The following is a 16,320-nucleotide window of genomic DNA, read 5'->3' on the forward strand; positions in this document are numbered from 1 at the left end:
GTAAAGATCTTGTTCCCATTCTGTAAGCTGCCATTTTGTCCTATCAATGGTGTCCTTTGCCTTGTAAAAAGTTTTCAGGTACATAAGGTCCCATTTATTAATTGTTGATCTTAGTGCCTGAGCTATTGGTGTTCTGTTCAGGAATTTGTTTCCTGGACCAATGAGTTCAAGGTAGTTCCCCACTTTGTCTTATATTAGATTTAATGTGTCTGATTTTATGTTGAGGCCTTTCATCTACTTGGATTTGAGTTTTGTGCAGGGTTATAGATATGGGTCTACTTGCATTCTTCTCCATGCAGACATCCAATTAGACCAGCACCATTTTTTGCATATGCTTTCTTTTTTCTATTGTAAAGTTTTGTCTTTTTTGTCAAATATCAAGTGTCCATAGGTGAGTTTGGATTTATTTCTGGATCTTTGATTCTATTCAATTGATCAACCTGTCTGTTTTTTTAATTGGATATGTTATTTATTTACATTTCAGATGTTATCCCCTTTCCCCATTTCCCCTCCCTAGAACCTCCATTCCATTCCCCTTCCTCCTTTTTGCTTTTATACCATTTTAATTATATGCATGTATTAAGGTCAGTTCTAGGTTGAGGGTCTAGCAATACAGTAGACAGAAGTCTGTTTTTATGCCAATACCATGCAATACTAAAATTACCATTGCTCTGTAGTATAGCTTCAAATCTGGGATGGTGATATCTCCAGAAATTCTTTTATTGTATGGGATTGTTTTAGCTATCCTGGTTCTTTTTTTTTTTGTGTTGCCATATGAAGGTGAGAATTGTTCTTTCAAGGTCTGTAAAGAATTATGTTGTAATTTTGATGTAAATTTCATTGAATTTATTGCTTTTGGAAAGCTGGCCATTTTTTTACTATGCTAATCCTACTGATGCATGAGCATGGGAGATCTTTCCATCTTCTGATATCTTCCTCACTCCCACTGCTTCCCCCTGCCGCTTGGTCCGGTGCTCGGCACCCTCCCTCCTCTGCGCCTGCTGCACCCCTTCCTTCTCGTCTTGCGCCTGCTTCTTCTTCTCGTCCCTCTTGCAAGCCTTCCCAAACACCCCACCTCCAGTCCGGGACTGAGGCTGATTCCTCTGAGGACGAGCCCAATTCAGACATTGAAAACGAAAGCGATCCTAATTATCAACAATGCTGGATTTGTTTTTCACCTACTCCTCCCTTTTATGAGGGGATAGCTATCCTCTCCCCTCCCACTTTTACCAATGATGGTAACAGACTCCTTGGGACTCATTCGCCTGAAGGAGGTCTTACCCTTAGCTCCATTTCAGGAATAGGCCTTTGCCTTTTGGGACCCTTCATGCTCCCCCCTAGGGACTTGATTCCGGTGTGTAATCAGGCAATGATCCTCAATGATACCTTTCTATATACCCTGGCACCTAATGGTACATATTTTGCCTGTGCTTCTGGCTTGACCCCTTATATATTTAATCCCAGTTTTTTACATTTTAGAGATTATTGTGTAATTGTTACCATTCTCCCACATTTTTTTTTTATACACGATCCAGAGTCCTTCCTCAATATTATAGATCAAGGATCTTCTCTAAGAACCAAGAGAGAATCCCTGACTGCCCTCACCTTGTCTGTCATACTAGGAATTAGTGCCATCAGTGCAGGCACGGGTATAGTTTCCTTGGTGACTTCCAATAATCATCATGCTCATCTCCAATCTCTCATTGATAAAGATTTAAATAATTTGAGGGAAGGAGTACAAGACCTTAAGGACTCTGTGGCTTCCCTTTCTGAGGTGGTGTTACAAAACAGGAGAGGACTTGACCTTGTCTTCCTTAAGGAAGGGGGTCTCTGCGTGGCCCTCAGAGAAGAGTGTTGCTTTTACTCTGATAAGACAGGCCTTGTCCAAAACAGCCTGGACAAGGTCAAAAGGAGTTTAGAAGAAAGAAAAAGAGCGAGAGAACAACAAGAGGCATGGTATCAAAACTGGTTCTCTACCTCTCCTTGGCTCACCACCCTGTTGCCTAGTATACTAGGACCCCTTGTTGGCATTCTTTTGCTTCTCTCGTTTGTTCCCTTGGCCTTTAACCATCTCACAAGTTTTGTTAAGAACCAGATTGATTCTGCCATCAAAAAGCTGGTTGAAGTTCATTACCATCAGCTGAAAATTGAAGAAGATCCAGAAGTGATTCCGCAGGAGACTACACAGCTGCCAGCCCCCCTGCCTCCCCATACAGTCAACCCCTAGACTTCCACGCCCTCCAGAAGGGTTCCTGGTATGCCTGGCTCTGCCCTCGTTTCTCTCTCTAGGGAACCTGGCCTCTTGATCACCCCAACAAAAATTGGCTTTTTCCTAAACCAAGGCCGCCCTTGATATGGCTGCTAACATTGGGGAGCCTTCCTTTATGACAATATTACACCCCAAACTGACAAATGTCTGGTAACCTGAACATTTACAAAGGGACTAAGATGGCTGTGAGTTAGCCCAATGACGGGATTATTGTAGGTCTACTTCCCAGGGGCTCACCCAATGCAGCCGGAAAGGAGTGCGTGGTGCTGGGAGTGGGTGCAGCCTACATAGCCTAAGACAGGGCCCTCACCCTCCTTTCACCCACCTTGGGGTCCCTTGACATTGCCCATCGTCGACAGCGTAAAGCCTTCAACCATCGACATGACTCGTCTCACATCAATGCTTTGGGGTTGTGAACTTGTCCAAGACCCCCCATAATTAGACTTCCAAATTCAAAATTCACATAGTTGGGATTGATCATAAGACACCTTCTCTATGTAAACAGAGAAGGGGGAGATGCCAGAAGCCAGGACCCTCGCCCTTACCCTCACCCCCTACCCTTCCCCACCTGCACAATGTCCCCTGCAGCTTGGCAACTGCAAGATCCTGCTTGGCAGCTGAAGATAGATTCAAGGCAGTGTACCGTATCTTCTAAGGAAAGCAGGTAGACCATAATTCAAGGCAGTGTACCGTGTAGACCATGAAATGTTTCAGGGCACAGGCCAAGAAGATTCTGTACTTTTCTACCACCTGGCCCCTCTTACCCCCTCCTCTTGTAAAATATACTATAAAAAGGCGCTTTGCATTCAAATAGATGGCTCTTGACAAGCAATTGCTTCCTTGAGTCCATTCTTCTCTCTTGCCCATTCTTTTTCAGGTTGTGGTCCTCCTCACCCCCATGAATAACTAGGACCCGCAGGTTGGGTCACTCCTCATTCTTTTTCTCTTCAGTAACTTTAAACATAATTTATTTATTATTCATACATGCATATAATGTGATTGGATCTCTTCCTTAGAACCTCTCCACAATTTCCCTCCCCACTTTTCTCTATCAGCTTTTTTTTTTTTTTTTTTTTTTTTTTTTTACTTTTAGAGACAAGGTCTTACTTATGAGTCAGTTATCTTTTTCTATCATGTAGATGCCAGGGATTGAACTCAGGCCTTCAGGCTTAACAGCAGGCACCTCCCACTGAGACTTGTTAACCTCTCCTCCTGCTTCTACACATAGTAACCTTAAATAGTTGGTTTCCTCCATCAGAGTTACTGTCAGTAAGAGAGCAAATGAGTTGTAGGAGGTGGAAACACAAGAGGGTATTTGCAATATGAACAAAGTACAAATATGTGTGTGTGTATTTGTGTATGTATGTGAAACGTCATAATGAAGCACATTATTCTATATGTTAACTAAAACATTAGTAATAAAAAACATAATGGACAAAGTCCTGAATTTTTTCAATTCCAAGAAGATATAAAATTTCCAGTAAGTATACAGAAAGGTGGTTAATATCAATAACCATCTTGTAAATGCCAATCAAAACCACCATGAGATAATACCTCACATCTGATAGGAAGTCCATCACCAAAGAGAAAAGGTGAGAAAGGACTGGAAAAAGTGTGAAGAATAGCAGACACTTGTACACTGTTGGAGGGAACATAAATTGCCACCGCCCATGTGAAAAATCATATCAGGTTATTAAATAAATGTGAAAAGGCCTGTCTATAGTACTATCCAAATCACCTCTTTTGCATATATGCACAAATAAAATAACACCACTGCCTCATAAAGATTCCTGCAGTCTCATATTTGTTTCACTATTATTCACAGTACCAAATGATGGCAAAAATTCTCATTATTCTTGATGTCTCTGGTGCCTGTATGTCTCCATGAGCAAACCTGAGTAATTCTACATACCTGGAACCCAAAGTTTCACTGAAAAAAAAACTCTAGAGAGTGACTAACTCTCCACTTTCTGTATAAGCTACTTTTCTGGTGGCTTGATAAAATCTAATTGAAGAAGAGAGGGTACCTTAGTTATTTTTCCTGTTTTTATGATAAAACACCTTTGCAAAAGGAGACTTAGGGAGAATCCAAGGTTATAGTCCATCATAGTGGGGAAGTCAAGGCAGCAAGATCCTGTCATAACTAACATATTGCACCCACAATCAAAATGAAAGTTATGAATACTTGTGTTTAACTGACTTTCAATTTTTGTAGTCCAGAATCTCAACCTAGAGAATGTAATGAGCATGTCTTCACACTTCAATTAACCTAATCTAAATTTCTCTTCACAAGCATTCGCAGAGGCTAGTCTCCCAGGAGACTGTATCTCTTCAAGTTGACAATAAAAAATAATCACCACCAAAGGTATATTTTGACTTAGTTGGAAGGTGTAATCTATCACAGAAGTGAGGACACAGTAGATAAACATGCCTCTAGGTGTAGTAGTAGACACATGATATAGATGGTTATTCTAAATCCATAGTCAGGAAGCAGAGACTGATCAATGAATAGTGACGTTACACTTAATTTCTACATTTTATTTAATCTAATACTCTGACCCATAAAATAATATCACCTCTATTCATAGTATGTATTTTTCACTTCAGATAAATGTCTGTGGAAAAGCACTACAGAAGTACTTACAGGTCTATCTTTTAGATAATTCTAAAACCCATCAACTTGACAGTCAAGGTTAAGAATCATACTGCTGAGGTATTCTGACCACCAATTAACAGGAGTCCAGACTTTACAGCTTGCCTCTTTCAGTAGATGATGGAAACCATGTCTTACTAAGTTAATCTGAGCCCAAGGAAAGTCATCTGCACTCATCTGACAGGTATACAAGTGAGTGAATGAGCAAATCACAAAGAATCACAAGTTTTCTAAGTGATGTCTATGAGCCCTAGAGTTCCTTTCCAGTTAACAAGCTTTTCTACACTTCAGTTCATTGGAGCCCCAAGCTGATGGTTCAAGTTAAAGAACAAGTTGAGAATCTTCATTCATGATACCTCCCTCTGCTGAGGAAACCTGCACACCTCATTGCTAGCTTGTTTCTCCTTTTTGGATAACACGAGGGCTGCATATACACAGGTCTGTGTAGACATACCTTGAAGAGTATTGGAGGGAAGTGAATCTATGTTCTCCATGAAGATCTCTTGGCATAGCTGGGCGTAAGTTACCTCCTTTGAGTCTTCTGCTGCAGACACCTGTCATTGTGAGATACATATTATGAAGAGAATATCCAGGTGGGATCCTGGAAAAGGAGAGCAGGGAGGTAGAGCGAACTCACCTGAGTGTCCACCTGGCTCCAGTTCTCAGGCTGAATGCCCTCCAAGTCATCATCTGGAAGGAAAAGCGAGAGAATGAGTCTGTTTCACATGAGCCTTTAAACTATATAGCTTTGTATTTTATATTTCTCAGATGACCAACAGAATCCCAGGAAAAAGCAGCAACATTATACAGCAGGGTTGCACCTCCCACCTCTTCTGATCTTTCCTGAAGGCCTCCCAAGTCCCATAAGCATCAGTTCCCTCAGAGAGACTTATTCTACCTTACATTTATTTTTTTCCTCATTGTCCATGGCTGGGCTGGAACTAAGTGAAAAGAAGTGGGAATGTTAAAGTATGACTGAGAAATGTTACATAAGTAGACTTTTTAGGAATTGTGGTTGTAGCTCAATGATAGAGTGCTTGCCGAGCAATAGGGGCCCTGGCTTCAATCCCCAGTGCTCAGACAAATGTCTTAGACGGAGATACAGGAATACATTTATTCAGAGAGTCAAATTTTTCTACCTCTTATATTTCACGTGGCTCCTGGTCTTACTATTGGTGGCACTTACAGAGAAACAAAGATCAGTCTTAGAACACATGGAACCCCATACACCCCTCCCATATCAATCCTCCTACATCCAAATACATACTGTATTTGGCCCAATGATGGCAGAGGCAGATGAAGAGGAGGAGGAAGATGAGGAAGCAGACAGCAGCAATTGAGATCCAAATGACAATGGGAGACACAGATGGACCTGGAATTAGAACACAGTAGTGATCTGTTACTAAAAGTCTGTTACATTAAATTACTCGTTAAATCAAACATTTACTGAGTGTCAGCTTTATATCAGATACATAGCAAGACATTTAAGAAACTGCAGGGAACTTCCTAACAAAACAATTGAAGCAATCAATTCATGTGTTATTGGTCATATAGGTAGTGTCTATGATGAGTCTTTTAAACAGAAGTTCTTACTATGTAGCCAAAAATGACTTCAACCTTGAGACATTCCTACCTTTAGCTGCCAAAAGCTGGGATCATAGGCATGCATCAGCATACCCAACCAATGAGAGAAATTAAATACAATACCAAACAAAATTCAATTGGGGAAATAAGAAGCACCAAGTCCTCTGGGGTTCAAAGAGAACTCTTCCCAGATAGTCTATGAAAAAAATACACTAATATTATCCAGGAGCCTGAATGAATCACCTACAGAGAGAACAATCAGGACACCCCAGGGAAGATGTTTTCTTAAAAACAAAAGCAAAAAGGAAAATAGGAGATCAAAAGTGATAGGCAACAGTCAGAAATGGAAAAACATTGCAAGCTCCAAAGACATGTCTAAATGAAATAGCAACCTACAGAGTGATTAGCATATAGTGAGTAATGAAATATGTTTTGTTTGTTTGTTTTAATAAAAAGGATAGAGCCTAGTAGCAAATCCTGGCAAACTCTAAGTCAACATAGCAGGGTCTTGCACATTTGTGTGCACTACTGTACTTGTCACAGACCAGGGAATTTACACATTGCAGGTGAGATGCCCATCCAGTGATAAATGGATAAGACACTTTGTAGACAAAGTGGAACTTTATGTAGCTGGAGAGAAAAATGAAATCATGACACTCATGAGAAAATATCTGAACCTGGAAGCCATTATATTACACCATGTAAGCCAGACTTGGGGTGTGTATGTGGATATAATACAATGTGGTCCATTCAAATATGAAGCATATATTTAGATGTGTGTGTGCACATGCACGTGTGTGCATGCATATTGGAACTAAGAAGAGAATCATGTGAGAAGAAACTCAAGATAGGTACGAAACTGAAGTCTACTGAAATTATGTAATAGGAAAGCAGAAGTGGGGACCATCTTGGAAAACAAAAAGAGGCAGTGATGATAACACATGTGGCCTTGAACTCACAGAGATCTGAGTGCTGGCCTGAAATTTTAATGCAAAATTTAATTGAGCCTATCAGTGGTGGTTTTTATTCAGACCTAAAGATGAACTAACTCATGCAATTGGTCAGAAATTTAGATGAAAATAGTCCTCATATTAAGAAAAATAAATCAGACTCAAATGGTGTCTGTTTTACTATATATACACGGAATCAGCAACACACACACACACACACACACACATGCTTATTACATATTCATGACATAAACATAGAAAGGAAACGAGAAAACTGTATGGTATAATGTGGAATCTCAGCGTCATTTTGATTTGTATTCTTCTGATGACTAAAGATGATGAACATTTCTTTTTTTTTCACATTACTTTAATTATTTATTCACTCTACATCCTGGTTGCTGTTCCCAACTCACACAGTCCATCCATCTCCCCCTCTCTGAGACAGTGGAGACCCCCAAAGGAGACCCTTTATACTGGCACATCAATTCTTTGCAAGTGTATCCTGTAAGGCTAAGTGTATCCTCTCCCACTGAAGCCAAACAAGGGAGTCTCCACTCCTTCTAGTCTTCTATTCTTATCTAGTCTTTTTTCTACTTTTATGTCATGAATGTGAATATTCAAGGGAACCCTCCTGAGTTCTGTAAGTGTTTCCTGCATTCTCCACTGGACTGATGGCTGTTTGGAGGTAGAACCATGAATGACAAAATATGATGGGACAGATGAGTATAGTGCTCATCCCTCCTCCAGGAAACTTGCCTTTAACAGATGAAGACCATTACACATTGCATTATACATGACATTATAAACTCAACAAATCAAAATGAAGCTCAGTCACAATAGTTATATCTACAGACAACTCCTACATTGTAAAAGAATGGGAAGAAAGATTATAAGAACCAAAGGATCAGAGAATATACTATGAGATTGTGTCTCCTAGTAATTGTCAGGAGCCATAATGGGACAAGCTAATAATTAGCAGGTGATCATCCTGAAATGCTTGCCTCGGATTATTATATAATCTGTGACAATTGTGCCCCATCCAGCAAGGCTGTGGCAGACGTATTTTAGGAAAGATTCATGTTATTAATATGCTTTTTAAATAATAATTATTATTAAACATATGTAACAATCACTAAGCAATAGCACACTCATTTGGAGCATATCTCTGCAGACCCACGAAGATATACTGTCTTGTGGTGATGCTATATAGACAAATAGATGACTTCTTAAGTCTTAATGATGATTCTATAAGAATTCCTAAAATTATATTAATGATTATTATTAAGCTCTTTTATAGTGGGACTGCTATTAGGTCCCTTTCTGATACTCAAAACTGCAATGAGAACTCTGCCAGTCTCCCAAGTGTCATCAGTTTATTGCTCTTAGATAATAACCAGACGTTCTCCTACTCAGAGCACATTCCAAGAGGTTGTAAAACAATTAACTAATAGGGAACTCACAATTTATTATAGGTGCTAGGACAGAAGAGAAAATATTGCCTGGGATTATCTATACAAAACTTCACTAATTTCTTAGTTATAGTTTTAAACCTTCAGTGAACCTGTGGAGCTAAACAGGTGATGGATGTTTAGCCAGATAATTACTCCTAATGGATATGCATGTAAACATTCTTTGTTGTAAACTTCTATTTCAATTTATGATTTGATTTTTGGTACAAAAGCTATTTACTTAATTTTTTGCTGTTATTAGGATGAGGTGCTAAGTGCCAGAAACTGCAGTTTCTGGCCTCAGAGTATCACAGAAGGCAGATCAGCTACAGTGCATAGTATGTAAACTTTTCTAGCATAGATAAGTAAACTTTTATTATACAACAACCCTAAATATCTCGCAGGACCAAAGTCTTACCCTGAATCTCATAAGACCAAGTCTTACCCCCACCAACGCTCTTCCCCTTCCTCTGCCTCAAGAAGAACCGACAAGAAAAGAAAGAAGATTCCCCACCAAGCCAAGGCTGGCCCCTGGCAAGTAATGTCAGAACAACACCCATAGTTTCACAAACATGTCTGCCTAAACATAAGCTTAATAAGGACAACCACATAGATAGACCAAAGTGGATGGGAGAAGCCCATGAGTGTTCAACTCTACACAAAAAACTACAGGGAACTAGGAATGCTGAGACTTGGAGAAATAGCCTTCCCCAGAGAGCACACCAACTGGTCATCCAATACCAAAATGGTCAGCTCTAGAAACATACATAGAATAACATTACATAGACTGATTATATATATATATATATGTATATATATATACATATATATATATGTATATATATATGAATTTAAAAGAAAGAAAGGAGGCACATATAGGAGAGTTTAGAAGGAAAAGAGGAAAATAATGTATAACTATATTACAATTGAAAAATAAAAGAAAAATAAAAGAAAAAAAGGGGTGATTAAATTTTGTGATCTAGAAAATCACCTTCTATATTTTAACTGGCAAACAAACTTTCAACTTTTCTGTCAGTATTGACTAGTGTTGTGTTTGTCACACATATACAACTCAGAAAGGAATATTGGTGGTGGGTAACAGTCAGCAATCAAGTGATACAGCAACTTTCAGAATGGTTCTCATTATGAGTAGGTAAGAACTTCTATTCCCCAGATGAATATACTTGTGTCTACCCAAAATAACATCAGTAACACATAATATTCAGAGTCTAACATGCAAATGTAGCAATTACATGCAGAATAGCAGTGCAGTGAGTAACAAATAACACAGAGCAGGCATAAAATGGACTAAATATATACCATGTGGCATCCTTGGGCCTGCCTAAACAAAGATATAATGAATAACTATCAGATATAATTACCTGGGATTGGAAGTTCAACGGGGTCACTAGGCAGTGACCACATGTAGGAATTGTTGTGGAAAGAGCCAATGCATCTGTACATCCTCCTGTGACCTGGGCTCACAGGGGCAATGTGGAATGTGTTGTGGTTCTGATGAAAGCAGTTCTGAGGAAAGGAAGCATTTCTATCTTTGCAGAGGATGAAGATATCAAAGATATGATGTGTGTGACAGAGGAGAGTCACATTTCCTTCTGAGAATCCCTGGGGTCCTGAATCAACAGTAAGGGATGGCTTCTCCCTGTAAACACCTGGAAGTGAAAAGATTCTATCACGAGCTAGTCATGGTAGCACAGGCCTTTTCTCCTAGCACTCAGAGGAGAGTGAATCTCAGTAAGTTTAAAACCAGCCTAATTTGTATATATTGAGATGTCAAATTCAGCCTGAGTTATATGGTGTGACCTTGTCTCACAAAAGGCTATTATTTAGAATATTATTAAAAATAAGAATACAATTTACAGAGTCTGACCAGAGCAAAGAAAAGATGAAGGCAAAAGAAAACCCAATCATTGTTAATCTATGAGGATTACCACACATTTTTATTATTTTCCAGGAACCAGGACAATATAAAGGATGTATATCAGTACAGTGACTGCTGTCATTTCCCATGAACTTCATCCTTTAGGGGCTATAGTCATCATTCAAAAGGGAACTTAGACCACATTCAGCACAGAGGGAGGGTCACAAAACAAAGAGGGTCGGGGACGAATTTCAGTTGGAAGAGTTCTTGCCTAATATACAAAATGCCTGTGTTCTATGCCCATCGCCCCATGAATGTGGTGGTTATCACGGTCTATTAATAATACTAGTACTAAGAGGAACGAGAAGTTCTGGGTTACGTGTGGATACAGATCAAGTTCAAGGCTAGACTGAGATAGATATTTAAGAACTTGTCTCAAAAATGTAAATAAAACAGAAATTGAAAGGGAAGATATAAAACGAGAGAAGAGGAAGTAAAATGAAGAGAAAAGAGGAGAGAGGAGTATCGTAGAAACAAGTCCAGTGTATGGGCACAGAGAGATAGATACAGGGCAGGGCCTATGATGGAGTATATGTGATTCACTGAGGTAGGATAGCAGAGATTAAGGCTGAAAAACAGTTTTGGGGCAATTACTCACCTGTCACCATCAGCTCCAGTTTGTCTCTAAATCGTGACCAGTTGCTTCTCTGGTAGTAGTCACAGAAGTAAATCCCTGCATTCATGTGCATCATATTCTGCAGACTGAACTCAAAGACTTCCTGGGTTCCCTGTGTGGTGCGCTCATATGGTTTTGCATTGGGTACATTTTGTTGTAGACGTACATAGGTTACATCTGGAGGAGTCCTGCAGAAGATGGTCACAGCACTGCCCATGGAAAACACAGACCCTGGAACTGCCCAGATGGAAGACTGGTGTGATGGCCCTAAAAGATACAGAAAAAGAAATCTAGTCATCTGGCATCAGGAAAGTGTGGTTACAAGGAGCTATGGTGTAGTAACCATCAATCATGAATCAAGAAAATGCCCCACAGATATGCTCACAGTACAATATGGCAGAGACAATTCTTCTGTTGACATTCCTTCCCAGATGACTCTAACTTACGTCATGGTGAATAAAAAACTAACAGTCGCAGGGCGGTGGTGGCGCACGCCTTTAATCCCAGCACTTGGGAGGCAGAGGCAGGCGGATTTCTGAGTTCGAGGTCAGCCTGGTCTACAGAGTGAGTTCCAGGACAGCCAGGGCTATACAGAGAAACCCTGTCTTGAAAAAAACAAAACAAAACAAAACAAACAAACAAACAAACAAAACCTAACAGTCACACCAGTAATGTAGTTTCAGCTCACAGTTTTCAGAGTTTTTGGCAATTTTCAATTGTCCTAATCATCTTTACAGTTCCTAAATAAAGATAGACTAACTCTCATAGCTTAGTGCTATCTAGTGGCTTCTCTCATTGTCTCCTGGTATTCTAGGAATGAACCCTGTGGGTTGCCATTCTTGCAGTTAAACCTTGCCACTTCCATGGGGCAGTCAACACGGTGTCCCATTAAATCACTGATGTATGTCATACTTTGTCTCTTGCCTTCATGTAAAACCAAACCATTATGCATGTCTCCAAAGCCTCAGAGCCTCTGAAAATAAATGAATCCCACTTAAGCTGCACACTCATTAGACAGTAGTTACTTCAACTCTGTCTTGTGTGATGGATCTTCCAAGGAGCAGGCCTATGTAAGAGAGCCAGAGGAAGCCCACATGAGAAGAGATGGATAGAAAATGAAAGCAATGAAAAATCAAATGTCAGGATTGGAGAGATGGCTCAGTGGTTATGAGCACTATGTGCTCTTACAGAGATCCTGAGTTCAGTTTTCAACAACCACATGTGTTTCACAACTATCTATAATATGTTCTGATGCCCTCTTCTGGAATGCAAGTCCACATACAGGTAGAGCCCTCATCACATTAAATAAATAAATAAATAAATAAATAAATAAATAAATAAATAAATGTCTAAACCCTCAGAAGAAAATGTGTGTGTGTGTGTATGTGTGTGCCCTTACCTTGGTGCCATGTGTTTCAATATCCTCTGAGCATGTCAGTATTACTCACCCATGGTGGAGAATCCTTACTCCCCAAAATGGCCTCATTAGTTAGGACTAAATAGAAAGTAAGTATATGTATGGATGTTGTTGAAAAGTCCCATCTCAGAACTTCCTTAAGATGCTTCATCTTACTCCCAGCCAAATTCAGTTTCCCAGGTTAAAACAGAGAACAGACTCACCATAGTGTGCCCAGATCCTCTGCTCTTTAAACACACCGAAACAGTAAAAGCAAGACTTGATGAGAGAAGTCTGTCCTATTATAAATTGATCCTAACCCAGAACTAATAATAAAGACCAGGACAGAAGCTGATCTTAGGATTGGACCCTTTGCAGCTATCAGGCCAGGTCTTCATTGAAGAAAAATTCTGTGAAAAGAGCCCAGGCATTAATTCATTTTCCTTCTGGATAAGAATAATGACCCCTGTAGCACTTACCAAATATGAGAAAGAGCAGCCCCAAGGCCCATGGTAATGTTTCATACCAGATCTCGACATATACACATACAGACCTGCTAACACAGTCTGCACAGGGAGAGACATCCATGGAATAGAGCAGCCAGGGGTCCGGAACCTCTGTCAAGGATGATATCATCCAGTACAAAAGAGGAATAAGACATGCTATTGGACAAAACCTGTCTCTGACTAGTCAATTCTATACCACATCTCTGGGCCAGGCAACAGTCTATAGACTTCCTGTTCTGGCTTTAATTTCTAAAAGATATTATGAATGTGGTGTAATTTCTCTGATGTTCCCATATCTGGTGTAGAATAGCAGGCAATTGTAGAAATTGTTTAATCTTAAGCAGAGGCGTCTAACCAGTCTTTTATTGTTGTTCCCTGATAAAAAACACACAACCTTTATAATAAGCCTTAATCAGCACTAGAGCTGGGCAGACATTTACCCTCTATGCTACTAGAATTTATTTACCCATCTATAAGCCCAAGTTATAATTTGCCATGTTCCATCTGGGCAACCTTTAACTCCAATTGGCTAAACCTCATGAATATGTTTTCATGATTCACCTACGCTATGGAGCTTCCTACTCTCTCCACCTTCTTCTCTTTCCCTGTTGTTCTCCTCAGACCCCAATTTCAGGAACTCCAAGCCATGCCTATCTCAATTCTGTCCTGGTATAGGATATAGACATCTTTATTCATCAATTAGGGATAACTTGGAGGGCCAAGATCACATAGCAAAAGAGTCACTTGGGTTTATGTACACATTCTCTTGTGCTTGTGGGCAACCAGACCTTGGGGGCCAGTATTTAGCACTACAAATGCATCACAAAAGACCAAATTCCAAGAGGAAATATCATAGAAAACAGAGAGATGCATCCAGAAAACATGGATACCAAATACTCAATGAATCTACCCTAACAGACTATTCCGGATGGGATATAGGCAGACATGAAACACAACTTGGAATATAGAAGTGAAGAGCCAGCAATGCTTCTGTAGTATGTGTATGTTCTCAGTAAATAATCCTCTGACCAACTAACCACACAGTCAAGCCCCTATAGCTGAAAATGAAAATAACAGAAACAAGCAAACAAACAAGCAACAAGAAAATCAATTCAGAAGAAGGCTATGGAAGTAAACACAGAGTTCTCAGAAAAAGAAAACCAATGACCAGGAAATACTTTCAATAGTATTTATCATCCTTACCCACAGAAATTCAAATTAGAATTATTTTGAAATTTCATCTTACTCCAGTTGGAATGGCTGATTAAGAAAACAAGATACTGTTGGGTGTTTTCAGGGAATTGGGAGCCTTCATCTACTGTTGACAAGAGTACAAATTCGGAGCAGCCAGTGTGAAAATCAGTGTGGTAGTGAAAGGAGAGAAATGATTCCTGCAGGTTGTCCTCTGACCTCCATACTTACGCAATGATACACACACGCACACACACACACACACAAGTACATGCAAAATGTAAAAAATTAATAGAATATATAAGTATTTTCCTTGATAAAATAGGAGAAACAATGAGAATAAGTCAGGCGTTATCTATCCTGATGGGTAAATAGAGAAACTGATCAAAAACACAATGAAGAAGAATGGTAGGATTTATGATAGCATCCAAATGTCAAAATTTCCATCGTGACTATTTAATAAATGGTGAAGAAACATGGCTGGAAGAAGGTGCGTATTAAATTGGGAGGATCTAGGAGGGTTTTGCACAGAGGTTGAATATGATAATAATACATTGAGGTTCTTAAAGGATTTGTAAAGCATTGACAAAAAGATACAACTAACAGCTAATAATAATAAACAGCAAACTTATTTAGAGATAAAAGTATAAAACAAACTTGAACCCCCCAACACACACACACACACACACACACACACACACACACACACACAAATGGTCTGGTCCAAGAAGGTTAAAGGACAGAAAAGAAACTCAACACACATAAGAAAGATCACAGGCCATATTATTATCATAAGAGATACTGACATAATAGCAATAAAAATAGCAAATTTCATGCAAGGACTTCCAATCTAGCTAATGGCAGATTTCTATAATTATGTATTCAATTCGGTTAATGGGAAAAATTACACTCTGCCTATAAATATCAATAACGGTGTTTTTCAGAAATGAAATGTATAATGATTGTCTCAGAAAAATGGCAGCAGACAGAATTCATCAACAAAAGCACAGGAAGTACTGTGTAGTTCTCCAGGCTGAAAGAAACTCTGGTAGTGAGTTACAGGAAACACCTTTATGTAGAAAAAGTAAAAGTAGCTCATTAAAAGAAATTCAAAATAAGATGTCACAGTTCTGTGGTAGTATATGAATTCCATCTATCGGATGGTTGTCTAAATATAAAAATAATAACTTTAATCATTTGTCAGGCAATATACATATTAAGAAAATCATAAAATTATAATATCAAAATTCCTAGGATATACAAGTATAGTCAAGTAAAAGTGTAGCCAAAGGAATGTTTTTTAAACTTAAAAATTGTTTATCTACCATTGTGACCCAAGTTTTCAATCCCATGACTTGAGAGGCCAAGCCAGGAAAAACTCTGAGTTCAAGGCCAGCCTGATATTTTAAGTGAATTCAAAAATAGCCAGGACTACATGGAGAAACCATGTTCCAAAAAACAAAAGACGGGAAAAATTGTGTATCCCATTAAAGTTGATGCCTGAATCAACCAAGCATACTGTCTTAGATATTTGGGATAGAATTGAGAGTGAGGTTTCCAAGGTCTTAACTTTGAAGTGGATGAAGACTCCTCAACAAGTAACTCACAGAAACTACCAGCCCAAACCCTGTCATAACTCTTCTCTTGTTAGAAAGAAACTATTTGGGATGGAGGTTGTATGGATAGACTAACCCACTTATGCCAGTGTCCCCTGGATAGGAAGAAGTCTGGTAAGAAAAGCACATGATAGGATATATGATCTATTACC

The 16,320-nt window shown here is 39.2% G+C and overlaps 1 pseudogene; it reads right to left on the reverse strand.

Moving 5' to 3' along the window:
- Positions 1-16,320, reverse strand: part of LOC114627353 — an 82,044-nt pseudogene that overhangs the window by 1,821 nt on the left and 63,903 nt on the right.

This window comes from Grammomys surdaster, unplaced genomic scaffold (assembly GCF_004785775.1).
Source record: "Grammomys surdaster isolate TR1022 unplaced genomic scaffold, NIH_TR_1.0 252, whole genome shotgun sequence".
Lineage (NCBI taxonomy): Eukaryota > Metazoa > Chordata > Mammalia > Rodentia > Muridae > Grammomys > Grammomys surdaster.